Raw genomic sequence first — 16480 nt, forward strand, 5'->3', positions numbered from 1 at the left:
CTGAAAGTATAAAGGCCTTTTACTCCACTCCTCACTTTTTAACATTCATGTTCTCCTACAGACAATACATTCAGTTGACCAACACAATTTACTGACGGTTGTGACATTTGACCCTTGATAGTTGTGCAGAGGTTTACAGTCCAGGAGCTCCTGTGATAATATTAGTAATACATTTGAGTCTGTTTCAAAAATGTCTGAGGTCAAAGTCATAATGTCTTCAATATGAAGTTCTGGCATTAACCAAGTGTTGAGTGGTCCTGTGTTTATTGACTTTTTTTAAATAGCGTTTTCCAAATCAGTGAACTTACAACTATATTTGCAAGATTCATCATTACAGACACAACTCTTTATCTAATGCAATTCTATTGGATATAAAGAGGACAAACAATGGGATAATATTTTAAGAGTATTAACTGCTCATTTTTCAAAATAATTGTTCAATCAATTTACCTATGATTTGTTCCAAATTTAATTTTAAATTCATTTAATTTAGACATTTAGCAGAAAGTCAAAGCTGCTCTTTTCCATACCATGGAGTGGATCTTAAGCTCCAAAAAGGACACAAAGCACCCTATCCACAATAGTTTTCAAAAGTAAAAAATTGTAGGGTCTTTATTTATTGGTCCTGCCATTCCAAACCAGTTTTCTATGAAAAACAGAGTAGATTGAAGAATCCTTACACAGTCCTTAAAGGGATAGTTCACCCAAAAATGAAAATTAGCCCATAATTTACTCACCCTCAAGTCATCCTAGGTGTATATGGCATTCTTCTATAGACGAATAAAATCGGGGTTATATTACAAAAGTCCAGGATAATCCAAGCATTAGAATTGCAGTAATAGTGGCTCTGTTTTTGAAGTCCATAAAAAGTGCATCTGTCCGTCAAATAACTGCTCCACGCGGCTCTGGGGTGTTAATAAAGGCCTTCTGAAGTGAATCGACGCGTTTGTGTAAGAAAAATATCCATATTTAAAACTTGATCAAGTAAACTTTCGGCCGACCGCCTTCCGTGGAAAAGTGTTGAATGTTGAAAGTGAAACTCAAGATGCGTACGTGACGTCATGACGAGCCTACCTGGTCGCGTTAGTCTTTTGATTGGCAGGGGAACTTTCAACAAATTTTCCATAAATTGAACAGGGAAGGCAGTTGGCCGACAGTTTAGTTTATAAAGTTTTAAATAGTGCCGCGTATTTGATGGGCAGATGCACTTTTTATGGACTTCAAAACAGAGCAACTATTACTGCAATTCTAATGCTTGGATTAGCCTGGAATTTTGTAATATCCCACCGATTTTATTCGTCTGAAAGAAGAATGTCATATACACCTAGGATGACTTGAGGGTGAGTAAATTATGGGCTAATTTTTATTTTTGGGTGAACTATCCCTTTAACAGCATATGAGACTTATTTTTTCCCAAAGTAGCTCTGAAATCTCATTTACACATGTGCATATTCCAACTTGGTAAACTTGGTTACATCATTATGACCTCCTCAATGTTGTGAGATGTCACGTTTAAGAAAGCAAGGTGGTTCTTGTAATCCATCATGTTTCTCTCTCTCTCTTTCTCTCTGAGAGGGGTCTGGGATCAGCATAAAGATTTCATGAGCCATTCATCATAATGAAAACACTTAAAACACATGCAAGGCCCTCTCCCATAATCATTCAACATTCTTTTGGCTGCCCCCCAGCTCCAGCCCAGTAACATCTGGCTCAATGAGGGGTGCACAGAGCTAACAGTGAGACTGCGACCCGTCTTCACCTTGTGCATGTCAGATTCAATATAGAGTCAATATAAGACTGTTTCTTCAACTGGCGCTGTTTCTTTTTACACTCTCACTTGTTTATTTTGTCCACTAACAATGTCCAACAATGGATATACATGCAAGAAAGGACAATTCTTGCAGGGCAATCATCTTACTTAGGTGTTAATTTCATAGCTAGCAGTTTATGGGCCCTATCATACACCCGACACAATGCGACGCCATGGGTGACGCAAGTGTTTTTTTGCTAGTTTCAACCCGACGCATCTTTGATTTTCTAGTCCAGTGCCACGTTGTTTAAATAGCAAATGCACTGGCGCGAGCCCATCTGTTCACCCATGGGTGTGCTGGTCTGAAAGCGAGGTGTGTTCCGGCGCATTGCAATTTTGAAGCAAATGAAATTGAGTGCGCCATTGACCAACAGAACCCTGGTCTAAAGTCAACAGTGCAGTATTTTTGTGTTATTTAAAGGGCGCGTTAGTAATCCTAGGGCGGATGCACAACGCGCGTACACTCTACTTATTACACACACAGGGATGCACAGCAGCACACACACATTTTTAAATATTAAAAATAAAAGGATTCCTCTTTGGAGAAGCGTTCTGTCTTTCCGCTTGCAAATTCCGCCATGTAAATAGCGAATCCACCATGGTGCAAGCGCAACTGGCTTTTAAAGGGAATGGGAGATGAGACTTGGTTTTATGCACTCCGCTCCGGGTTCACCATTTCCCGCTCCACTCCTCGCTCACTGATATCAGAAACACCGTTCCGTCTTCGCTCTGAGGAAATTTGCGGCTAAAGTATTTAAGCTCTGAAATATCACAAAAGTTTGATTTATAACATACATTAAATGAAAAAAGAAATAAACAATAGGAGATTGTTTCAACGTGGTTTATTGCAGTGTAAATTTAGTTTGGAAAGATGAAATAGTACGTTATTTTATCTACGGGTCAATACATTACAGATTTCTGCTCATTTTAAAATCAGATACAGACAACTGTAAGCAGATAAGCACTGTCAAATTAGCTTGAATGCTTCAGAGAGAACTATTGTGAGTGTGAATAAGTGCTTCCTGTTTAAAATGTGCTTTCAGCCGATCATATTCAGTATGTAGAAGGGACAAAGCAATTCCTTGAACTATAACATCACGCTCATGTCCATCGCCATTTTCATAACCTTTACATTCTTTCTGATTTGAGCGATCCATCTGTATCAAGCTAGTTAAATGGGTTTAACGTTCTGGCTAAAAATGCAGTTATATTATTATATAATCGCTATATAAAAGATTATATTATAATCTGTTGGCAATCTAAAGGCATTTCATTTTAAAGCAGAAAAATAAATGATGAAATCATAGTACACATTTCCCAATCCAGTTTTCTTTTGAACTTTATATAACAAAAGATCAAAAAATCAACCCCTGTGACATAAAAGTGACAATCTCTATTGGAAAAGCCCGAAAAGTGCTGAGTTTTCAGTAGAATTCCAAAAATAGTTGCAAAGTACACCATCTCCTCTGAATGATTAGAAGTGACTGTAAATGGTTGCTGGCTGGAGTCCTGGATGCAATTGCTTTATCTATAATCAGGTCTGTCTATCTGACCAAAAACCATAAACAGGCTTGACCCCAAATTTGCTTTGGAAAATTTGTCTTGGTTTCACTATTACAAACCTGTGCTGGTCGTCTGAGAACTCTCACATGACAAATGCTGGTGAAGGTTACAAATTTACCAGATGTTTGTGGTCACATTTGTGTAAAGTATGTTTTTGTCATTAGAAGCTTTGAATAGCTTGTTGAAAACATATTTGTTTGTTCAGCATGTGCACAGTTAGAGATGGGGTACAGAAATGTAGACCAAGTGAATATGATTTATGATGTTGTAGGTTATAGGACAAAGTGTTATCCTCTATTTGATCTCAGACCCACAGCTATGTGTGCAGTAGCATCCCCGCTAGGTATTAGCTTAGCAACTGAATTTTCATTTGAGAACATCTGCATCTGAAGTTATTAGGAGTTTGATTAAGGCCTAGCCTTGCAAGCATTGTGTCGAACCATGTTCCAACCATGTACGTTTGTGGCGCTGCTTGAGAATGTACGCTGGAACTTCAGGAAATGCTGAATCATTCAACTGTATTGGTATCAATGAAACTGAGACAGGGGTAGCTGCAGGCCAGAGTAATGGGCGTGCGAAAGGTAGAGGCGTGCTGAAACGTGAAATGCTACAACAGAAACTAAGCTCTATCCCTACCCCATTCCCTAACAGGCAGCTTTCGCAACCAATTGTAAAGACCTTTCGGGCCCCCCTACCTTTAGTCACGCCCATTACTCCAAACTGCAGAGACCCACACTTGACGAAACTTGTGACCATAGTTGGTTACTAACGATGCTTTTGGTAAACACACCCCTGAATGATTTGTAAACTAATACACTTTCATGTTTGCATCACATAACCAGCTCCAGTAACACTTGTATGCAGGACCAATGAGTAGTACTACATCACCCCTTAAACGCATACCTCGGGTCTTTAGTGACCCGGGACGTCATTCGCTACCCTTGACCCTACTCATTCATTATTTAAGTTAGACATCATCCTTCTTAGTATTCCTCAATTAATTCATTATAAATAATATGAAGAAAAAAATATATATATATAAAAGAATGCCTGTTTTTCCATTAATTTTTTCAGAGCTATGTCATTAGTTGTATTTTTAAGAAGTAGCCTAGTAAAAGTGTGCTTCTTAATTGTACAGTCGGTGAGCATTTTTGGGATAAAAATAATAAGCTCTGGTCTCTGTGAATACAGTAAGAGACAATGGTAACTTTAGCCACATTAGCACATTCAGAAAAGATCACAAAGGGTTGGTATTGATCCATCTTTGAGAAGCAACTTTAGTGCAAATCCTGTGTTTTACTGACCCTCATTTGCAAAGCAGCCCAGTGTACATAGATTCACACAAATATGTTCTGGAAACATTCAGTAAACGAGATGGAAGAATCTAAATAGGACCAATAAAGGGCTGTAATTCAAGAATGCTTTGGAATATAGACTTAAGTTTGGACTTGTTTTAAAGAAGACCATCAAGATTATTGCTGTTCAAAAAGCAATTCAAAATATGAAAGTATGAAAAAGTTAAAATTTACTGTATATTAAAAATAGTGTACTAAATATTTTATATAAAATATATATTTTACAAAAAAATTTTTACTCTAAAATTACTATAAAATCAAAGCCATATGTATCCAAATTTGAAGTTGATATCACAAAAATTGAAGTTCCCATGAGATCTTGTTTAGGCGCTATACCAAAAATAGCCACCGGATGTCATTCAAGTTCCATTGATGTTTTTTCTTGTTTTTTTTATGCACTTTTCTGTAAATTTCTGTTCAAATATCACTTCCATCACAAAACATTCACCTTGAGTATAGAACCTTGAGACTCAGACCTTTCCGGCGATATGTGTTTTGTCAAGATTAGAAAAGATTTTGATTATAAAGTAGTTAAAATAAATGTTATAATATCAAACATGACACCGCCCACTAGGGGAGGAGCCCGCTAGAATAATTTAGAGTATCGTTTCCGTGGTAACGCAATGTCCGATTTCATGAATTTTGAGTTCGTAAGCTTTCGATTGATACCTAATTTATGATAATCACTCAAATATATGATACGAAAAAAAGGCGATCAAAAAAAGTGCGGCAGGCGGGACGGTGACAGTTAAGGGGAAGAAATCCACATCATTAAAGTCTCTGCACGTTCTAGGAACGTTTCCCGGTGACATCCTTGACACCAGTGGGGACGTTCTGAGAACGTCCTGGTAACATAAAATTTCTAGTGGGGTCAAATGTAGGCCTACCATAGAAGTAGCATATTACTTGTGCTGCAATATTTTTTTGTGATGAACAAAATATATGCTTTTATACACTTAAATCCTTCTCCTCAAACGTAGCTTTAAAGTTCAAAGTTTTGCAAGAAAATGTTGCCACAATTTACATTCATCGCTTTCAGCGCCACTCACACCAGCAAGAAGCACTGCAATATGTTGGAAATAGGAACTGTTTTGAGGAATTTTTCCAATAAGCCTGGGTTGTTATATTATGCATTGCATACATTTCTCTTTTTATTATTTTGTTCACATTGTTACTAAATTTCTGCTCTTGAATTTGATTATTCAACATATTCATTGGGTTCGCTACAACAAATTCCACCTAGACCCTTCACAGCTAACATGTCATCTTATGCCTTTTTACCATGGTGAAACAAACCATATCCTAAGATCTGATCTCCACCTAAACCAGCACTCTTAAAACTGACCTCAGGGCAGATGCTGAGGGTACCAAGTATCCATCCAAGCTGGAGAAGAGAAATAATTCTTCTTAATAGTTGGTTGAACTCACGCTTTTGGCTCGCACCATTGCCGACCAAACCATTCATTAGCACTAATTTGACATGTTTACTGCAGAATCCACATATCAGATAATAAACAAGATTGATTGAGCTCAAGTGGAGACAGTTTCAGCAGCATGTCTGGTTTGGAACCAGAGTACTCATTCTGAAGGATCGAGTTATTCATGCGTCAAGATGGTGTGTGGGTTTGTGTGCACTCCCTTTTCATATGCTATAGTATGAGACAAAATTATAAATGTGATTTAAGACAATATCAAATCAAAACTGACCTTACTTTACATGTATTTTGAATGAGTTGTTAGGGCATATTATTGTTAGAAAAAAAATAGTCATGGTTTAGCTAGGTAGCATAGACCCATTAGTCCCAAAAAGCATGTTTTTCCATTGATGGCCACTTGTATATATTCTGAATATTCACATTCCTAGCATTCTTGTATCCCACTAAAATCAAATACCAATCTTTCCTCATTTCATATCCCAGAAATGTCACAATAAGGAAGTAAAATGGTTTGAGAATGACTTCATTCCAATCAATGGAAGTAAAGAGGAAGTTGTAGTGATTACTACTGACTGCAAGCCATATCCAACCATATCCAGTCATTTAAGACCATGATTAATGATGATTTTAGATATACAGTATGATACGCAAAAGTTTGATTGGCCTTTGTTTTGCTGAGTTAAATGCATGACTTCAAGAATGGCAACTGAATAGAATTGAAATATGACATGATACTTGGGGGGATCTTTAACATCTGAAGATATTTAACTTATTCCCCTCCCCTCCGCCCTTGTACAGCTGGTCTTGATGTAGCCAAAACCAGGAGATTGGGAGTAACATGTTCCAGGATCAACTCAAGCTCTGGGAATTATGGAATTACCTCCTCCACCCCCCAGCCTAAAACTCTCTTTCCTACCCAACGACTCCCCAAGAGTGTCAACACCTCAAAAATGTGAATTTCCACTTCAGTGCTTCCTAATTTCAAGGTCTACTTTCTTTTTTCCCTGTTGTCCTCTATTGCTACACATTTGCCGCCTGTTATTTCATTGTTTCTGAAGTATTATGCAAGTTCCTTCACATATTTCTGTGACTTTTCAGCTTTGTGAGATGATTTTCACATGATAAAAACTTTTTTTTTTTTGAAAGAAACTTCAGTCCAGGAAAGAAAAAGATGCTGCATTATTCAATCTCAAATTTGTTTGAAATCTATGATTCAAACCATCATAAAATGTACAAATCATGCAAGCTGTAATATTCCATTGAAAGCTCATATTTAATAGGTTCATGTAAGAATTTTATGTCTCGGGTAATATCTATTGGTTTTACCTGGATTAGTTTGTTTTTGTCATTCACTTCTTTTTGCACTAAAAAGAATGTTGAAGATGAAACTTGGAAAGACTTCACATTCCAAAATGATTAGTCTAAGTGAAAATTAAAGAAAAAAATACCGTACAAAATTCTCATCTGGTTGTTATTATAGTCACTTTTCTTCTGTGTGTGTGCGTAAAACGTGACATCCTGCAAGTGTTAGTGCTGGTTTTCAAAATTATGGTTTATAAACATCTGGTGAACCTCTCACTTACATTCATTTGAAAGATTGTCTCGTCACCTCCAATAAAACACTAAATGTAAACATAATCACAAAACTTTACAGCAGATAGATAGATAGACTGCTTTATAGTCTCTTAGGTAGTATAAGGTGATTAAAAGCTGGATTCATAGTAATTTTAAAATAACTTGAACATTGTTAATAGTTTTAGATGGAGTTACAGCAAAGGATGTCATCTTTCCAAAAGCAAATACAGTACTCTCATATACATGAATGATAACCCTAGTTTGTAAGAAAGAAAAAGCATATATAAATGTACAAACATCCTCAGTAAGACTATTGTGCTTAAACTATAATCAAATTTTCTGAGACAGCATATAGTTGGTCAGATATGGCTCATAAGTGTGCCTTTGCCGATCTCCCCCTTCACAGGAGGCACAGAGATCATATTTGAGCTCAGGATGTGAAAGGAAATCTCAAAGCGCCTTAGGGCCAAAAGTATGGTGTGTTTTTCTTGGCCTCCACTCAATTTTTTTTCTCTCCATAATTTCACAGATTCAAAACACTGAACTGGGGTGATTTGTTGCTTTCTGCTGTACGGTACAAAAATTACACAACATGTCAAAGCAATGAGAGCATGCAGTTAATTCTGGAGGTTGGGGAACAGAAACCTTACAACAATATCTCAATTAACCTATCAGAAACATGTGATATTTACTATTAACAAGGATATTAGAATAAAAGTTATTGTGGATGTTTTGTGTTTGAACGACTTTTCCATGATCCTTAAAACTATGAGCTGGATGGATCTTGTCACAGTTTCACCTTTTTGTGATCTAGTCAATTTTCACATGTACTTAAAGGTCCCATGGCATGGCATTTTTCTATTATTTTATAGTGTTTTCTGAGGTGTACTTATATTATTAGTATGATTTTTACATCATGAAATGTCATAATTTAGAAATAAAAGGCATTTTTTCTATACTGCTGTTTGCCCTGTGGCTGAATGCCCTGCTTCAAGAGGCGTGTCTGCTGTGAGACTTCAGTAAAAACGCCCACTGTTGTGATTGGCTGACATCTTTGCATTTTAAATGAGCGGAGGGGGCGTGGTTTAACGAGGCACGAGCAGGCACGAGTCTGCCAGAGAGACGGATGGACCTGTGTTCACTTCTCATCAGTTCTCTCAGCATGTCTCAGTTCAGGGTGAACTGTTGTAGTTACTAGCATATACTTCAGGTTATTAGTTTATTTCTAGTCGGAGGGGCTGTCACTCATGTCAGAAAGTTAGTAACTTTAGTAAATTATGGATCAGCGCTGACTCGAGACGCGAACCGTTTAGAACGATTCAGTCCGATTTGGTGAACTGGTTCGGTTCACTAAAAAGAACCGATTCAAAAGAATGATTCGTTCGCGAACCGGACATCACGGAGACGAAGCGATTGCTAACAAAGTTATTTATAGTAACTACTGAGTTATGAGAGCACTGTCAGTCAGCGCGAGTTTATTGTGTTTGTATCTGAGAGTTCTGAATAAACACGAGTCCCAGTCACACCGAGTCCTCTTCATCATTATTCTACCAACTTTGTAACACATGCAATGTACCATTACAGCGAGATGAACGAGTTAGTAAGTGTTGAGTATAGCTTTATTTCTAGATATGTTCCAATCATATGAATAGCGTCATTGACGCGCATTGAGTAACGTTACACAGCGCAAACAAAGACACAACAGCAGTAATCGAATGTAATCCAGTTTATTGTGGGGAAAGCTGGCTAGCCTAGCCGGATACCCTCACGCTTACCCCCCTTCTGCTTAATCTCACGCCGCGTTTGGTGCCTCCGCTGTGGGCCAGATGCAGTACTGGGGGTCGGGGATGTTGGAGGCCGAGCTTCGGCGTGTGTGAAGTTTATCTCTAAAGATGTGACTGCTGATGTTAAACAGAAAAGACTGTATGCACATTTTAGAACAGATAGACGCGACAATGACGTACAAAAACACTGACTCACAAGATAGAAAACACGAAAACACTGTTCTGTCGGGAGAGAGAGAAGCCGCTGCGTGTCCACAAATAATAAATAATAAGCTACACATAAGAAATCAATAATCACAGATCAGAAGGAACTGAAGAAAGACTTCTGTTTTCATTTGTACATCCAAACACTGAGAAACTGCCAGCGTTCACTCGTTCACAAATAACGTTAATGATCTCTCGCGCTTGCATGGGCGTGCCAGATTCTCTGGGCGGGGGAAAGGGAAGTAACCGTTCCTGCTTGGACGTCAAACCAGGAGACTTCAGGATTGGCTAGTCTGGCCTGTCATTTTCTCAAAGGCAGAGAAAGACAGCCAGAACTCGGTTTTACACCGATCAACATTTCTATCCACTTGGGGACAATATTCAGGCTAGGGGAACTCATATTAATGTTGAAATACCTCATAAAATGAAAATTTCATGCCATGGGACCTTTAAAGAGGAATTTTTTTTTCTGCATTTCCCCATGAAATTAGAAAAGGGACAAAAGCCAAGAAACATAAAGACAAGAGTACATACTGGTGAATCATAAGTGGTTCACCTTAGCTTTCATTCACCCTTAGTATTTAAGTCCAAAATACACAGACATAGGTCTGAAAATAAATAAATGCACTGTAAGTTTTATGCAACTATACGTAAGATCTGAACTTCAATTGCTGCTATATTGCATATTTGACCATCATCCAAACCGCTAGAAATATGTACCCTGCAACCACAGTTACTTCAAGTAAAAAGTGTAAAATTGACTCTGTGAAATGTCAAAGTCATGAACCCCAAACAGACATGAAAAACCAATGAAGGAGAGCTTGACCTTGACCTTGAGAGTTTAGCTCACAAGAGGGTCATTTTATTCTGTCTGATTTCAAGATGGCTCACTGCTCTACTGCTTTAGAACCTAAGTATGGATTGCTGTGGTTCCAAAGCCGTTAATTTGACCAAGGAAGCACTTCTGGCTTTGATGGGAGCCCTCAGAACTAGCTTTTTTTCCTTATGTTCTTATCCTTTCCTTCTTTTGGTTTGTATAAGTTATTAAGATTAGTAAGCAGAATCCAGTTGCCAAGTACAAATCAATTGAAACATCCAGCAAACTAACGGCTGGAGTGCCACAGGTCTCTGTGTTGGACAATCTTTTAATTTTACAATGCAGCAAGCTGACACTGATTAGAAGATTTTTGGCCTGCTGTAGTGTTCACATTGTGATCTCACCAAGGCTTCCTGTTGCAATCCACAATATACTTCATATAAACCATATATATATATATATATATATATGTATACACTCACCTAAAGGATTATTAGGAACACCATACTGATACTGTGTTTGACCCCCTTTCGCCTTCAGAACTGCCTTAATTCTACGTGGCATTGATTCAACAAGGTGCTGAAAGCATTCTTTAGACATGTTGGCCCATATTGATAGGATAGCATCTTGCAGTTGATGAAGATTTGTGGGATGCACATCCAGGGCACGAAGCTCCCGTTCCACCACATCCCAAAGATGCTCTATTGGGTTGAGATCTGGTGACTGTGGGGGCCATTTTAGTACAGTGAACTCATTGTCATGTTCAAGAAACCAATTTGAAATTATTCGAGCTTTGTGACATGGTGCATTATCCTGCTGGAAGTAGCCATCAGAGGATGGGTACATGGTGGTCATAAAGGGATGGACATGGTCAGAAACAATGCTCAGGTAGGCCGTGGCATTTAAACGATGCCCAATTGGCACTAAGGGGCCTAAAGTGTGCCAAGAAAACATCCCCCACACCATTACACCACCACCACCAGCCTGCACAGTGGTAACAAGGCATGATGGATCCATGTTCTCATTCTGTTTACGCCAAATTCTGACTCTACCATCTGAATGTCTCAACAGAAATCGGGACTCATCAGACCAGGCAACATTTTTCCAGTCTTCAACTGTCCAATTTTGGTGAGCGTGTGCAAATTGTAGCCTCTTTTTCCTATTTGTAGTGGAGATGAGTGGTACCCGGTGGGGTCTTCTGCTGTTGTAGCCCATCCGCCTCAAGGTTGTGCGTGTTGTGGCTTCACAAATGCTTTGCTGCATACTTCGATTGTAACAAGTGGTTATTTCAGTCAAAGTTGCTCTTCTATCAGTTTGAATCAGTCGGCCCATTCTCCTCTGACCTCTAGCATCAACAAGGCATTTTTGCCCACAGGACTGCCGCATACTGCATGTTTTTTCCTTTTCACACCATTCTTTGTAAACAACCATGCCACGCTCAAAATTGCTAAAAATCACCTTTCTTTCCCATTCTGACATTCAGTTTGGAGTTGTTTGTTTTGACCAGGACCACACCCCTAAATGCATTGAAGCAACTGCCATGTGATTGGTTGATTATATAATTGCATTAATGAGAAATTTAAAAATGATCGGTTCGGTTTGAATATTGTTACACCCCTAAAATATAAATATATATATAATATTTATTTCTATATGTGTTGCCTCCTAACCTTATGCTTGCAGTATAAGACACAAGTGTTTGTTTAATTTTTCACCACAAGAAACGTCTTTATAGTAATTTTATAATATATTATGAAAAATATATAAAATTTTATATTTTCTCTTTTTCTGCGCATTCTCTGTAAACCATAGCGGTGGTTGTGCATGAAAACCACCCCGCCTGGAACCAACAAACATGTCACGTTCAAAGTTACTTTAATCACCTTTCTTCCCCATTCTAATTTGAACTTAAGCAGATCGTCCTGAGCATGTCTACATGCCTAAATGAAATTGAGTTTCTACCATGTGATTGGCTGATATGTATATATGGGCGTCTTAGTTCTTGTTAATCATTGAAGATCATGCAGCTCGGTAATTAAAACAGTATAATTGCTATTGGAATGATAATCTATTCATTGTCACTGGGGTTACTTCACCACTCATGTGGAACTTCCTCGCACAAGATATGATCCTTTAATGCCTTTTGCTAACTAGATTTCAGTTATGGTCATTCATGTGGACATTGTGCACCGAGTAAGGTCCAGCATTGGCTTTAATAACTCTCTTTCTTGCGTAGACTCACTGCTGAAAACTGACACAGGTCTTCAAAACACTGGCAGAGCAGCCAAGGATTTCTCCATCCCGGAATGTGATTATCAGAGATGACCATCTAATCTGAGTAAACATTAGTGTGTTTTTCTGTTCTGGGTACAGTCGCTTTAAGACGTGGTTGTTGGGTTGACAACTGAATTAATGGAACTGCAAGCCGGCCTGAACTATGGTCAGTTGTGTATTTGTTTTACAATTATCTTGTAACTGTGTTCTTTAGTGCACTGTGTAAAGTTTGTTGACTCTAAAATGCATACTTTTTTGTTGCTACAACAATTTCTCATACACCAGTTGAACAATACTGTAGCTCTGTTTGCTTTCAATTCATCCTTCCAGTTCCTCTCATATACACATTTTACAATTTATAATTTATCATTCATTTCATAATGTCACAACAAAATATGACATCAGAGTGGACTGGCAAGAGAAAGTAAAATCTGTACAGCCAACTGGTTATGCAAGAGCTGAGAGTGATTGGACGTTGAAGAGAAGGGTGCAGCGTCTTCTGCTTTACTGGGGCGTCAACTGATCGCACCCAGAATGCTGTAATGAAACAATCATCCAGGATTGAGTGGGTGGGGGGAAACAGGGTCTTTCAGTTGATGCATAATTCTCACTAAACAAACTGAGGAAAATTACAAATATATATTTTATACCTTGTGTTACAGCAAAGGGGGATGTGCCAATTTTCGACTTCTGTTGATCTTTAGGCACATATATAACTTAAGGTCATATAAATAGGATTTTTCCACACACGCAAAAGTTATTTTATACAACTTGTAACAAAATGAAATGCTATGTAGAAATAAACATCAAACCATATTAAACAATGCTGAAAAGTATAACACTTTATCAGGTTTTAAATTGAATAAATCATGGATATGGTTTTACCAACATATTATATCGTAATAAATGTATGTCTTGTATGTTTAGGTTTAGACACATTTTTGACACAAAATGAACTGTATCTGCCATGTAGAAAATCCTTTTACACCCAAAACAAAACATGCTTATCCCTTTTCTCATGTGCATCTCTCATATGCAGCTGTATATTATCTGTGTTTTATAAGTGTTTGCTAAATTAAAGGTGACAACATTAACCCAGTGACATAGCTTACTCGACTCTCCTCTATAATTTTTTTGCATTGAAAACTGATCAAAGTTCAGTCTAAACTGTGTTCTTGATGTGTGCTGTGTAAGTTCTGTTTATTATGGCTGAAGGGTGGGTTTATCTTGTTTTCAGGCCAGAGTTTGATAGCTGGCCTCAAAGCTTTCACAATATCATGTCATAAAACGATAGAAAACGCTATCTTATCTGTGGCATGTTTTCTTACAAAATAATGGAAATTGTTTAAATTGTAAAGCTTCTAACTGTTGGTTATTTGTGAGGGGAAAAAACGTATTATCAGTTTTTTAAAAGACATTGGCATATGTTAAAGATGTGTCATTTGTTTTTGGATGCTTGTCTAAACTGCTTGACTAATCACTAAGACGATGGTCAACCAGCTTCATCAGCAAATCATCCACATCATTTATCAGCTAGACCAACATCAAACCGGCACTAACTAGTGATTATACCATATAAACTAGTGCTGGACAATCGATTAATCGCGATTAATCGCATCCCCAAAATAAACGTTTGTGTTTAAATAATATAAGTGTGTGCATTATGTATAATTATTATGTATATATAAATACACACAGGCATGTATATTTAAGAAAAATATGTTATATTTATATATAAAATATTTATATTTATATACAAGATAAATTATATAAATATACAGTATATACATGCAAATATTTCTCAAAGGGGCTTCAAAAAAAATGTATACTGTTGTCTGAGGACATTCACATGGTTTTTACATTCAAAAACATCATAATCAATAAGTAATAGGCTATTTTCTACCCTGGTTTTGAACCTAGCTCCTGAAACGCTCTGTTTTTATGGGCATGCCGCATTGAAGACTTGGAAGTAAACGCCCTCTGCTATGATTGGATAACTGTTTTGCATATCATAATGAGCTTCGACTCCCCCGTCAGTACACGTGGGGAAAAACGGCCACCGGAATGATTCGCCCACAGGGATTTTTTTTTGGCCCGGGTGGATATAACTGTGAACCCTGAATCACTAACACACACACACACACATGGACACACACAAGCCAAGTACGTGCATCAGCAACACTTCACTGCAGACAAATCAGCCTTTTTCCTTCAAATTACAGGTCAAGAGAGTGAACAACCCACATCAAGAAAGGAATGTTATTTCACTATTTAAGATAGCCCGTCGGGCAGGCCGGTGATACATTTTGGTAGCCTGACTGGAAAACACATTGACGTTAGCCCTGGGACATTGGGCTTTGCGAGCCCTGGCCGATACATGTTCTGAGTCTGATCCCGAATCGCAGGACAATGAACCAACAACACCTCCTATTGGTCAGACAGTTAAGTCATGCTTTTTCCACCTGCGAAAGATTATTCGTATCCGTCGATCCCTCAACTTTAACGATGCTGAAACTGTTATTCACTCTTTTATAACCTCCAGATTAGACTACTGTAATGCCTTACACAGCGGCTTACCGACTAAGACTATACATCGCCTCCAAATAGTGCAAAACTCTGCTGCTCGAGCCCTAACATTTAATAAAAAATCCGTACACATCACTCCCATCCTCAACCAACTTCACTGGCTTCTTGTGGCCAGTCGCATCGAGTTTAAAATGTTAGTTTTAGTCTATAAAGCCAGTCATGGCCCTGCACCACAATATCTTGCTGATTTAGTTCAACCATATGTTCCTGCCCGGACCCTTAGATCCAGCAATGAAAACCTGCTTGTCGTCCCCAAGTTTAAACGATCTACTGTGGGAGGAAAGGCTTTTAGTGTTATTGGCCCTAAATTATGGAATAAGCTGTCCTCGACTATCCGTAACACACCTACTCTCCAGATTTTTAAATCCCAACTTAAAACTCATCTTTTTTATCCGTGCAGTAAATCATTATTTTTCTCTCACCGCCTCTGCCTTCAAGTGATCTCACAGTCACACCTTTTTATGTTATGCTACATGACTGGCTACTGTTAATTGTTCTTTTTTTCTATAACTTCTTTGTTGTTGTTGGAAGTATTTGTTGTACACCTGCTTGTTTATTTGCTATAATGAGCAGGCTGACTGTCTGATTGTAATTGATTGTACTCTTGTACTCCATAGTGAAGCAACCTTGGGTTCTTGAAAGGTGCTATAAAAAATAAACATATTATTATTATTATTATTATTATAATCACAGCCACACCGTCACAGCACTCATCACTGAATCACCAGGATCCGCCCACTCGTTCACAATCAGGAGAGTAGTGACTCGTTACACCTGCACCTCATCATAGACTCACCCTTTATATTCACCGTTCACCATTCACTGCTTGTCTGGTCTCGTTGCAGTATCAGACTCCTTACCCAGCTACCTACCTGTGAGTGTCTGTCTGCCTGGCTCCCAATCTCCCCTCTTCGTATCCTTCGTCACCTGCAAGAGATATCAACCAGAGTCATCACCAGCTAAGTCACCATCTACATCCAGCAAGTCACCATCCACTTCCCATTGCCTGGTTCCCGCTGTTTCCCCTTCACTCTGCTTTAATAAACATCAATAACACTTACCTGCCTGTCTGTTCC

Source organism: Gobio gobio, assembly GCF_949357685.1.
Source record: "Gobio gobio genome assembly, chromosome: 14".
In the NCBI taxonomy this organism is placed as follows: domain Eukaryota; kingdom Metazoa; phylum Chordata; class Actinopteri; order Cypriniformes; family Gobionidae; genus Gobio; species Gobio gobio.